This window comes from Salmo trutta, chromosome 4, assembly GCF_901001165.1.
Source record: "Salmo trutta chromosome 4, fSalTru1.1, whole genome shotgun sequence".
In the NCBI taxonomy this organism is placed as follows: domain Eukaryota; kingdom Metazoa; phylum Chordata; class Actinopteri; order Salmoniformes; family Salmonidae; genus Salmo; species Salmo trutta.
Window position 1 is genome coordinate 15,515,859 of NC_042960.1, and position 10,349 is coordinate 15,526,207.

The following is a 10,349-nucleotide window of genomic DNA, read 5'->3' on the forward strand; positions in this document are numbered from 1 at the left end:
GAAGTGTTTCACAAAATGAAATGACATTGTACATTTCAGAAAACATTTTTTTGGATACGAGTGTCTGTGACCAACCAGCTATCGAAACCCTGGCTCCCCAACCAGCTCAAGAAGGTAAGGTGACAATTTTATCAGTCGCTATACTCTGCCAGCCTTCGATACATCACTCTGGACCATTCAAGTGATAGAGATGACCTCAACTCCAGTGATTATTATTTGACACTGGTGGTCATCTATGAACATTTGAAGAACGATCTTGCCTTAATGGTAAGGTACTCTTATAATCTCCACCCGGCACAGCCAGAAAAGGACTGGCCACCCCTCAGAACCTGGTTCCTCTTTAGGTTTCTTCCTACACTGTAAAACTTTCCCCTGTAAATTTACAGCATTATACTGGCACCACAGTTGCCAGTTTAATACTGTAATTTTGCTTTACAGCAGTGATTCTGTAATAGTTTACAGTATTTTCCATAATAGAAAAAAATATTACAGCATTCCTGCTGTAAATTTACAGCAAGGATGCTGTAATATGTTTTACAGTAAGGAAAATCATGCTATAAACTATATTATAGCATCACTGCTGAAATACATACAGTAATATACAATTATTTTACAGTACTAAGCAGCATTGCAGGTTGTCTTTAGAAGACAGCTCCCTGAAATGTAATATTGTAAGAAAAACAATACGTGTACAAATATATATTTATTCAATTTCATAACATGAATTGCACTTAAACCACAAAGAACAACATTTGAAAACAGCAACATTACAACTCCAGATAGAAGGGGAGAGAGAGAGAGATACAGTGATAAGAACATTGACAAATACTAGCAAATAATGTACTTCACCATACACAAACCAAGACAGAATAGGTCATTCTTGAAAATACAGGATTATGTAAGAAGAAAATACAGGATTATGTAAGAAAAAAATACAATCTAAACAGATCAATGAAAAATAGGAAAACAACAGTTGAACAGGGAGAAATTTTTACAAAAAACTATAACAAGAACTGCTTGCCTGCCTGTCTTTGAGAGAGAAACGAGAAAAAGAGATCGAGAAAGAAAGAGGCTGAGAGAGAAGGATGGATACAGAGGAGCGAGCAGGGCTAGACTGGAGCCAGAGTAGCACGCTACCGCAAGCCAACACGGGCTCCGGGATGGCACAAGCAGATCATTTGCTGACCCAACCCGCATGGCAGGATTTCTGAGAAATTGAGAGATGCAAACAAGTCTCAAATAAATCTCGGTGGCGTACAGATTATCACCCCAATCTTCGAAACTCTGATCCTCCTTAGAGAGAGAGATTGCTATTAATCACTACTATCAATACTACTATCGCTACTACTACTACTACCACCACCACCACCACCACCATCATCATCATCATCATCAATACTACTACTACTACTACTACTATCAATATCACCACTACTACTATCACTACTACTATCACTACTACTATCGCTACTACTATCAATACGACTACTATCACTACTACTATCAATACGACTGCTATCACTACCACTATTACTACTACTACTACTACTATCATCAATACTATTACTACTACTACTATCAATATCACTACTACTACCACCACTACTACTACTACCATCACTACTACTACTACCACCACTACTACCACCACTACTACCACCACTACTACTACTACTACTACTACTACTACTCGCTAGGTAAAAAGGCAGATGACAACTGACAAATAAAGTTTGTGTTCATCAGGTGTGTGTGTTTGTGTACTTACATGTTGGAGTTTTTCCACTCAAACCCTGTCAGGTCTGCGAGAAAGCGTTTAACACGTGGGTCAATTGGCAATGGCTACCTCTGAACGACCTTTCCGGTCTTGCGGATCACTCCTTCTTTCACTGTGTATTTGGTTCTTTCAGGGTTTATTCAAACCAGGAACCTGCACAACCCAACATAGAATATATTAAATCAGTTGAGGCATTGAAAAAATAACAATAATAAATATCATTGCAATCTAACAAACAAATGCTAAATGTATGTGTTGGATCAATGAATGTTCAATGCTTACCTCTGTATCAGCTCCAAGGTTGCAGAGGCCGACTCCTGGTATTCTATGTTAAAAACATAGAAAGTGCTGAAGAGCACAGAGAGGGCAGCAGCAAAGTTGGACTCACTGTCCAAAACACAGACCACTCTCCCCTCGATTGACACAATCCATTTTGAGGAACCCAATAGAGTATTTCCTGAAATGCACAAAAGTAAGGGTGTTAGTGTATACTTACTAGACATCTAGGTAGGTACCACAATACTATACACAGTTGAAGTCGGAAGTTTACATACACCTTAGCCAAATACATTTAAACTCAGTTTCACAATTCCTGACATTTAATCCTAGTAAAAATTCCCTGTCTTAGGTCAGTTAGGATCACCACTTCATTTTGAGAATGTGAAATGTCAGAATAATAGTAGAGAGTGATTTATTTCAGCTTTTATTTCTTTCATCACATTCCCAGTGGGTCAGAAGTTTACATACACTCAATTAGTATTTGGTAGCATTGCTTTTAAATTGTTTAACTTGGGTCAAATGTTACAGGTAGCCTTCCACAAGCTTCCCACAATATGTTTGGTGAATTTTGGCACATTCCTCCTGACAGAGCTGGTGTAACTGAGTCAGGTTTGTAGGCCTCCTTGCTCGCACATGCTTTTTCAGTTCTGTGCACACATTTCCTATAGGATTGAGGTCAGAGCTATGTGATGGCCACTCCAATACCTTGACTTTGTCCTTAAGCCATTTTGCCACAACTTTGGAAGTATGCTTGGGGTCATTGTCCATTTGGAAGACCCATTTGCAACCAAGCTTTAACTTCCTGACTGATGTCTTGAGATGTTGCTTCAATATATCCACATCATTTTCCTTCCTCATGATGCCATCAATTTTGTGAAGTGCACCAGTCCCTCCTGCAGCAAAGCACCCCCACAACATGATACTGCCACCCCCGTGTTTCACGGTTGGGATGGTGTTCTTCGGCTTGCAAGCCTCCCCCTTTTTCCTCCAAACATAACGATGGTCATTATGGCCAAACAGTTCTATTTTTGTTTCATCAGACCAGAGGACATTTCTCCAAAAAGTACGATCTTTGTCCCCATTTGCAGTTGCAAACCGTAGTCTGGCTTTTTTATGGCGGTTTTGGAGCAGTGGCTTCTTCCTTGCTGAGTGGCCTTTCAGATTATGTCGATATAGGTGTAACGGTTGTCTTCGGGAATAGAGGACCAAAACGCAGCAGGAATGTGGATGCTCATCTTGTATTTATTTATAAATAAAGAGAAAACCAAAATAACAAAACAAAGAACGCACGAACAACAAAACAGTCTTGTCAGGCTCACACAGGCAAAACAAGAAACAATCTCCCACAAACACATACCCATATATAGGACTCTCAGAGGCAACGAGAAAGCGCCTGCCTCCAATTGAGTCCAACCCCCCCCATCAACCTAAACATAGAAATACAACAAACCAGAAAGAACATAGAAATACAAAACATAGACCAAAACCCCAGAAATAATAAATCAAACACCCTACTACATAAAACACCACCCCGAACCACATAAAACAAATACCCTCTGCCACGTCCTGACCAAACTACAATAACAAATAACGCTTATACTGGTCAGGACGTAACAGTACCCCCCCCCCAAAGGTGCAGACCCCAGATGCACCTCATAAATAAAATGTTTAAAAAAAATTAAAAAAAAATCCCCCTAAACTAAAGGGAGGGAAGGGAGGGTGGCTGCCGTCACCGACGGCACTTGTGCTACACCCCCCCTCCCCAACCCACCTATACAGGAGGTGGTTCTGGCTCCAGCCTACTGTCCTCCAGAATGCAGACAGACTTGCTCAGTGTCGGGCCGTAGGCAGACTCCCCTCGTTCCGGATCATAGGCAGACCTCTTCCCTTTCACACTGTAGGCAGACTCATTTAATATACAGTTACTCATATTTAGTTCCGGATCGTCAACAGACTTACTCAGTTCCGGGTTGCTGATAGACTCCCTTGGTTCCGGGTCATAGGCAGACTCACCCCGTTCCGGGTCACAGGTAGATTCCCTCGAGGCCGGGTCGCAGGCCGACCCCTTCGGTTCCGGGTCGCAGGCAGACTCCCTCGGTTCCAGACTAGAAACTGTTGCCGGATACTCTGGACTGCACACTGGTGCCGGATACTCTGGACTGCACACTGGTGCCGGATACTCTGGACTGCACACTGGTGCCGGATACTCTGGACTGCACACTGGTGCCGGATACTCTGGACTGCACACTGGTGCCGGATACTCTGGACTGCACACTGGTGCCGAACTCTCGAGGCTGGGCTGGCGCACTGGAAGCCTGATGCGTGGTACTGGATGTGCCAGTCTGGGGACACGCACCTCAGTGCTAGTGCGGGGAGCGGGAACAGGCCGAGTCGGACTGGGTTGACGCACTGGAAGCCTGATGCGTGGTGCTGGTACTGGAGGTATCAGCCTGGGAACACGCACCTCAGGGCTAGTGCGGGGAGCGGGAACAGGCTGAGAATGACTGGGTTGACGCACTGGAAGCCTGATGCGTGGTGCTGGTACTGGAGGTATCAGCCTGGGAACACGCACCTCAGGGCTAATGCGGGGAGCGGGAACAGGACGTACCGGACTGGGCTGACGTGCTGGAAGCCAGGTGCGTGGTGATGGTACTGGACGTGCCAGACTAGGGGTTCGCACATCAGGGCTAGTGCGGGGAGCGGGAACAGGACGAGTTGGACTGGGCTGACAAACTGGAGGCCTGGTGCGTGGTGCTGGTACCATCTTCACCAGACAGCTAGCACGCACCTCAGGACTAGTATAAAACGCTAACTCAGGTGAAATCATTAGGACACGCTCTGTAGGGCGAATGTCGTGCCTAATACACCAACACAGTAGCTCTCTCATCCTTTTCTCCTCCAATTTTCCCATCAACTCCTTTATAGTCTCTGTTTCTCTCACCTCCAATTTTACCCTGACTAGCTCTGGTTCCATCCTCGGCTCTGCCGAAATGTCCGTGTGCCCCCCCAAAAAAATGTCTTGGGGCTGCCTCTCCGGTTTCCGCCAGTCATGTACCCCGGTAGCGTGCCCGGTCCTCAGCAGACTTCCTCCATGGGCCCTCTCCGGCCAGAATCTGCTCCCACGTCCATTTCTCCCGCCAGTCCATATCGAATTCCCCTTGCTCCTTACTCCGCTGCTTGGTCCATTTGTGGTGGGAGATTCTGTAACGGTTGTCGTCGGGAATAGAGGACCAAAACGCAGCAGGAATGTGGATGCTCATCTTGTATTTATTTATAAATAAAGAGAAAACCAAAATAACAAAGAACGCACGAACAACAAAACAGTCTTGTCATGCTCACACAGGCAAAACAAGAAACAATCTCCCACAAACACTAAACCAAACACATACCCATATATAGGACTCTCAATCAGAGGCAACGAGAAAGCACCTGCCTCCAATTGAGAGTCCAACCCCCCCATCAACCTACACATAGAAATACAACAAACCAGAAAGAACATAGACCAAAACCCCGGAAATAATAAATCAAACACCCTACTACATAAAACACCACCCCGAACCACATAAACAAAATACCCTCTGCCACGTCCTGACCAAACTACAATAACAAATAACCCTTATACTGGTCAGGACGTGACAATAGGACTCGTTTTACTGTGGATATAGATACTTTTGTACCGGTTTCCTCCAGCATTTTCACAAGGTCCTTTGCTGTTGTTCTAGGATAGATTTGCACTTTTCGCAGCAAAGTACGTTCATCTCTAGGAGACAGAACGCGTCTCCTTCCTGAGCGGTATGACGGCTGAGTGGTCCCATGGTGTTTATACTTGCATACTTTTGTTTGTACAGATGAACGTGGTACCTTCAGGTGTTTGGATATTGCTCCCAAGGATGAACCAGCCATGACATCATTTTCTGGAATTTTCGAAGTTGTTTAAAGGCACAGTCAACTTAGTGTATGTAAACTTCTGACCCACTGGAATTGTGATGAATTATAGGTGAAATAATCTGTCTGTAAACAATTGTTGGAAAAATGACTTGTGTCATGCACAAAGTAGATGTCCTAACCGACTTGCCAAAACTATAGTTTGTTAACAAGAAATGTGTGGACTGGTTGAAAAACGAGTTTAATTGACTCCTACCTAAGTGTATGTAAACTTCCGACTTCAACTGTACATATAAAAATATAAAAATCATGTGTAATAGTACAGTATAAACACCATTAATCATATAAACTTTATAAGTATAAAAACACTACTCCTTATATCTGCCAAGAGGAACAGAGATTCGTCCTTCTCTTTGAAGTGGGTCATCAACAAAAGAATGGCAGCAGTGGCTGTTAGATCGTCATTGCCTTTTATGTAACAGTCGATTTCATTCAGCAGGCACTGGAACTCTCTCCTCAACTTGGTCTTTTGGCTTTTAAAAAAGTTGACAATTGTCTTACCCTTGTTCAGGAGAGCTTGAGTCAGGTGACTCAATCACGAGTATTGAAGTGGTTGCAGAGCCATAACTTGGTGAAAAGGCCACTGTTCCTGGAGGTCACTGATGCTTGGAGGAAAAAAACAGGTGTCCTATCCATTGTTACAAATCCTATCCATTCTTCATTTTCTTTAAAAAAATACAAAGAAAAAAAACTGTTAGGCTATGTGCTGCACTCCATATCAGCACAAGAGAACAAACAAACAATTCACAGAAACATTTGTATATTTTTGTACTTTTATGTATTTTTGTAATTTATGGCCTTTTTATTGCATATGCCTCACTCCCTCAGCATAAACCATTTATTTTGAGGGCAAACAAACTAACTGTTTACAGAACCTTTTTAACCTTGTGTGTGTACACTCTTAGAAAAAAGGGTTCCGAAAGGGTTCTTTGGCTGTCCCCGTAGGAGAACCCTTTTTGATTCCATGTAGAACCCTCTAGTGGAAAGGGTTCTCCATGGAACCCAGAAGAGTTCTACCTTGAACAAAAAGGGTTATACATGTACCTGGAATCAAAAAGGGATATTCAAAGGGTTCTCTTATGGGGACAGCCAAATAACCATTTTAGGTTCTAGATAGCACCTTTTTTCACAACAATGACATAAATATGTTACATTTATCAATCAAGATCACACCTCTTTGGTTGAAGGACTGAAGCAATTCCCGCCACTATATCGGCGTCAAGTTGTATTTTATGTCCTCCGGCTGAACATATTCAAGGTCGTTAATATTCTCCACTCCAACATTTGCCCTCAGATGCTCCGACAAAGATCTCACCATCTCGGTCACCAACTCGGGCAATTGGTGTTTAATTGCATCTTGAAGACCCTCCATGCCTTCACTGGTTTAAGGAGAACACACTGAGTGATGCAGGGAAACAACAGAGAAACCTGACAATTTATAAACTGGTAGTGGGTGAGTAATTATTAGACAATCTTCCTTAACACACACATAATTCATCTGAGAATCTGGTATAAAATGAACCCCGTGATCGACCAGTGACAGACAGATACACTCCAACAATTAAATGAGCCTGTGATTCTGTGACCAGAATCGGTGAGATCTTTCCAAATGTGTATCCGTCATCATTTTCTCCCATTAAAACAAGGCCTTTAGTGTAAGTTTTTACTTTGTAGAACATTTCTGACACCTCTGCAGTGCTTTGCGAACCCTTTTGACTGTACAGCTCCCTGAATCCTCACATTAATTCATGACACCAACAACTTCAATGCTATGTGGAAACAATTGACAGCTCCATAAGTAAGATTGGAGTAACTGGTGGCACTCGGGCAAGTTATCTGGCACCCTCCTTGAAGTAGGAGTGCTTGCTCTCAAACCTCGGTGTCCACAAACAAATGAGTCGCCCAAATTGCAAGATGAGGTCAGGGTAGTGTAACAAGTAGTGATGCTTTGGTGCAAGGGCACTCTACCCCACAAGCAAAACTGTAGTTCGCCACATTATGTTTTTTTTTTTGCATGAGTAATGAATGCTTTAATATTTAGGAAACAGAAATTGCTGGATTTACACCTGTACATTCCCAATACAGCTACTTCCAGCTACCAGCCAGCCTGCAATATCAAAATTACACTACCCCCCCAGCCACCAAATTTCATGGACACACGAAGAGAGCTATCAAGCTATACGTTACCATGCAACTCATGCCAACCACACAATCTAAAAAAATAAAAATATCAGTCTGTGCCTGATGTTTCAGAAATCATTAATTTAACGTTGCCTAATTAATGGTTGGATAAGGAACACTTCTGAAAGATTAGCAAAACCACATGGGAAAAGAAAATGCCAAGACCATGTCCTGAATAATGCTAGCAAGCTAACCACACAATCTGAAGAAAACGAAAATTAAAATTAACTTGAATACCCTGCAGGGTAAAATATCAGTATGTGCCTGTTGTTTCTGAATTAATTAATTGAATGGACTAATAAAGGCAACAAAAGCATAGAGGGAATATTCCACTACACTTTTGCTAAATCACCCGAAACCCGAGACTGAATAGAGTTGAAAAAAACAGATATTTAGAGAAAGGTGTCCAATGGAGTTCATCATCTCTGAGCTATAGCTAACGTTAGCAAGCACAATTCCCATTTCGTCTGAGAGCTTCCATTCCTCTCATTCCAACTACAGAATCACCCATCACCCAAAAAGCATACATCCCAATGCAACATGTCAGTCCGTGCCTGCTGACAAACTGAAGGGGTATTCGACAAAGCTAAACTCTCGCCCCCTCTCGCTCTGAACTGTATTTTTGTCAGGTGAAGCTACGACCACTTTGCCACTAATGCCATAGCGTTCCCTGTAGCTCAGTTGGTAGAGCATGGTGTTTGCAACGCCAGGGTTGTGGGTTCGATTCCCACGGGGGGCCAGCACAGAAAAAAATGTATGAAATTGTATGAAATGTATGCATTCACTACTGTAAGTCGCTCTGGATAAGAGCGTCTGCTAAATGACTAAAATGTAAATGTAAAATGCGTTAGCACCATGTCACCCATGTCATGCACCCACCGGTTAAGTAGCCTATCCAAGGAAACACACATATGGATTTCTGCACGTTGTTAATACTAAAATAATTTGCTCTACAGCTACAATATCACTGATTATTTTACCAGCAAGAAATATCAACACAATCCAAACAAGCTAATGTTAGCTAGCTTAGAGTTAAGAAAACATGCTGTAGGTATATAGAAGTATATGGAATTAGTACATACCTAGCAGCTTCTCAAAAATATTTTGGCAAATTTTCCACGAAAATACTAAATAAAAGAGCTCGAGTAGAACAGAAAGCTTATTTTCTCATGAGTCTTCGCTCACAGACCGTTTGGCGCGGAGCATCGTATTAGTGGAAATCAAGTCTGTTCTCATGGCAGGCCTGTTTGCAGATCGGTTCGAGTCGCGCCTGGGACATTGTTAGCATTTTAGCTTTCCCTAACCTTTCCCTAATTCTCCCAACCTGCTGCGTTAATTCTCCTAACCTGCTAAGAAAAGCAACTTCTGCTTGCCAAAACCGACAGACCTGCCCTGAGAACAGTATTGGTTTCAACTATGAGATACAGCTCTCTTTCTCTCACACACACACCACAGAAATTTGGAGCTGTCAACTACAGCAGTGTTCCAGTACTACTGTAAAGAAATACAGTAAGTTAGAGTTATTTTTACAGGAGGCTTACAATGACAGTTAATAACAGTATTTTTCAGCATTTTACCCATAATGCAGTGTAATCTACAGCATGAATGCTGTAAAACACATTTAAGGTATTTTACTGTGCATTCTACAGTGTTTTACTGTTGAAATTACAGAAAAGTCTTACAGTGTAGATTCCTGCCATTCTAGGGAGTTTTTCTAGCCACCGTGATTCTACATCTTTGGGGTTTTAGGCTGGGTTTCTGTACAGCACTTTCTGACAAATGCTGATGTAAAAAGGCCTTTATAAATACATTTCATTGATTGATTGATTGATTGATTGATTGATTGATTGATTGATTGATTGATTGAACAGATAAAGAATCATTTAGCCTCAAGTGTCCAGGGCTATTCTTTTCATTCTCTGCTACATTACCAGTCCTATAGCAGACGCTAGACCGCTGGTGTTTTGCTAAACATGCCCAGACAGTTGTAAACCCTTAACGGGTGTCGTAGTGGAATAACATGAGTAAGAACAAACTGAGTTTACGTGGAGTACTAAAGCATCGTAAACACCACTGGGACAGAAATGAATGAGACTAGCGGAAAGGGGGCACACACACACACACACACACTTGCACACACGCACGCACACACGACCAGAGGAACCCCTAT

At 42.5% G+C, this 10,349-nt stretch overlaps 1 long non-coding RNA gene across 3 annotated transcripts; it reads right to left on the bottom strand.

The window, feature by feature from the left end:
• Window positions 1–1,069: 1,069 nt before the first annotated feature.
• On the bottom strand, window positions 1,070–9,368 carry LOC115191900 (uncharacterized). Of its 3 annotated transcripts, none has more exons than XR_003877785.1 (6): window positions 9,262–9,368; window positions 7,172–7,396; window positions 6,500–6,663; window positions 2,057–2,231; window positions 1,766–1,927; window positions 1,070–1,207 (listed from the first exon to the last, which is right to left on the bottom strand). It is a non-coding gene; the product is annotated as an uncharacterized LOC115191900 (long non-coding RNA). The 3 variants fall into 3 exon arrangements; XR_003877787.1 differs by having other exon boundaries at window positions 7,172–7,377; window positions 9,262–9,366; XR_003877786.1 differs by having other exon boundaries at window positions 1,099–1,293.
• Between the last annotated feature and the right edge of the window lie 981 nt (window positions 9,369–10,349).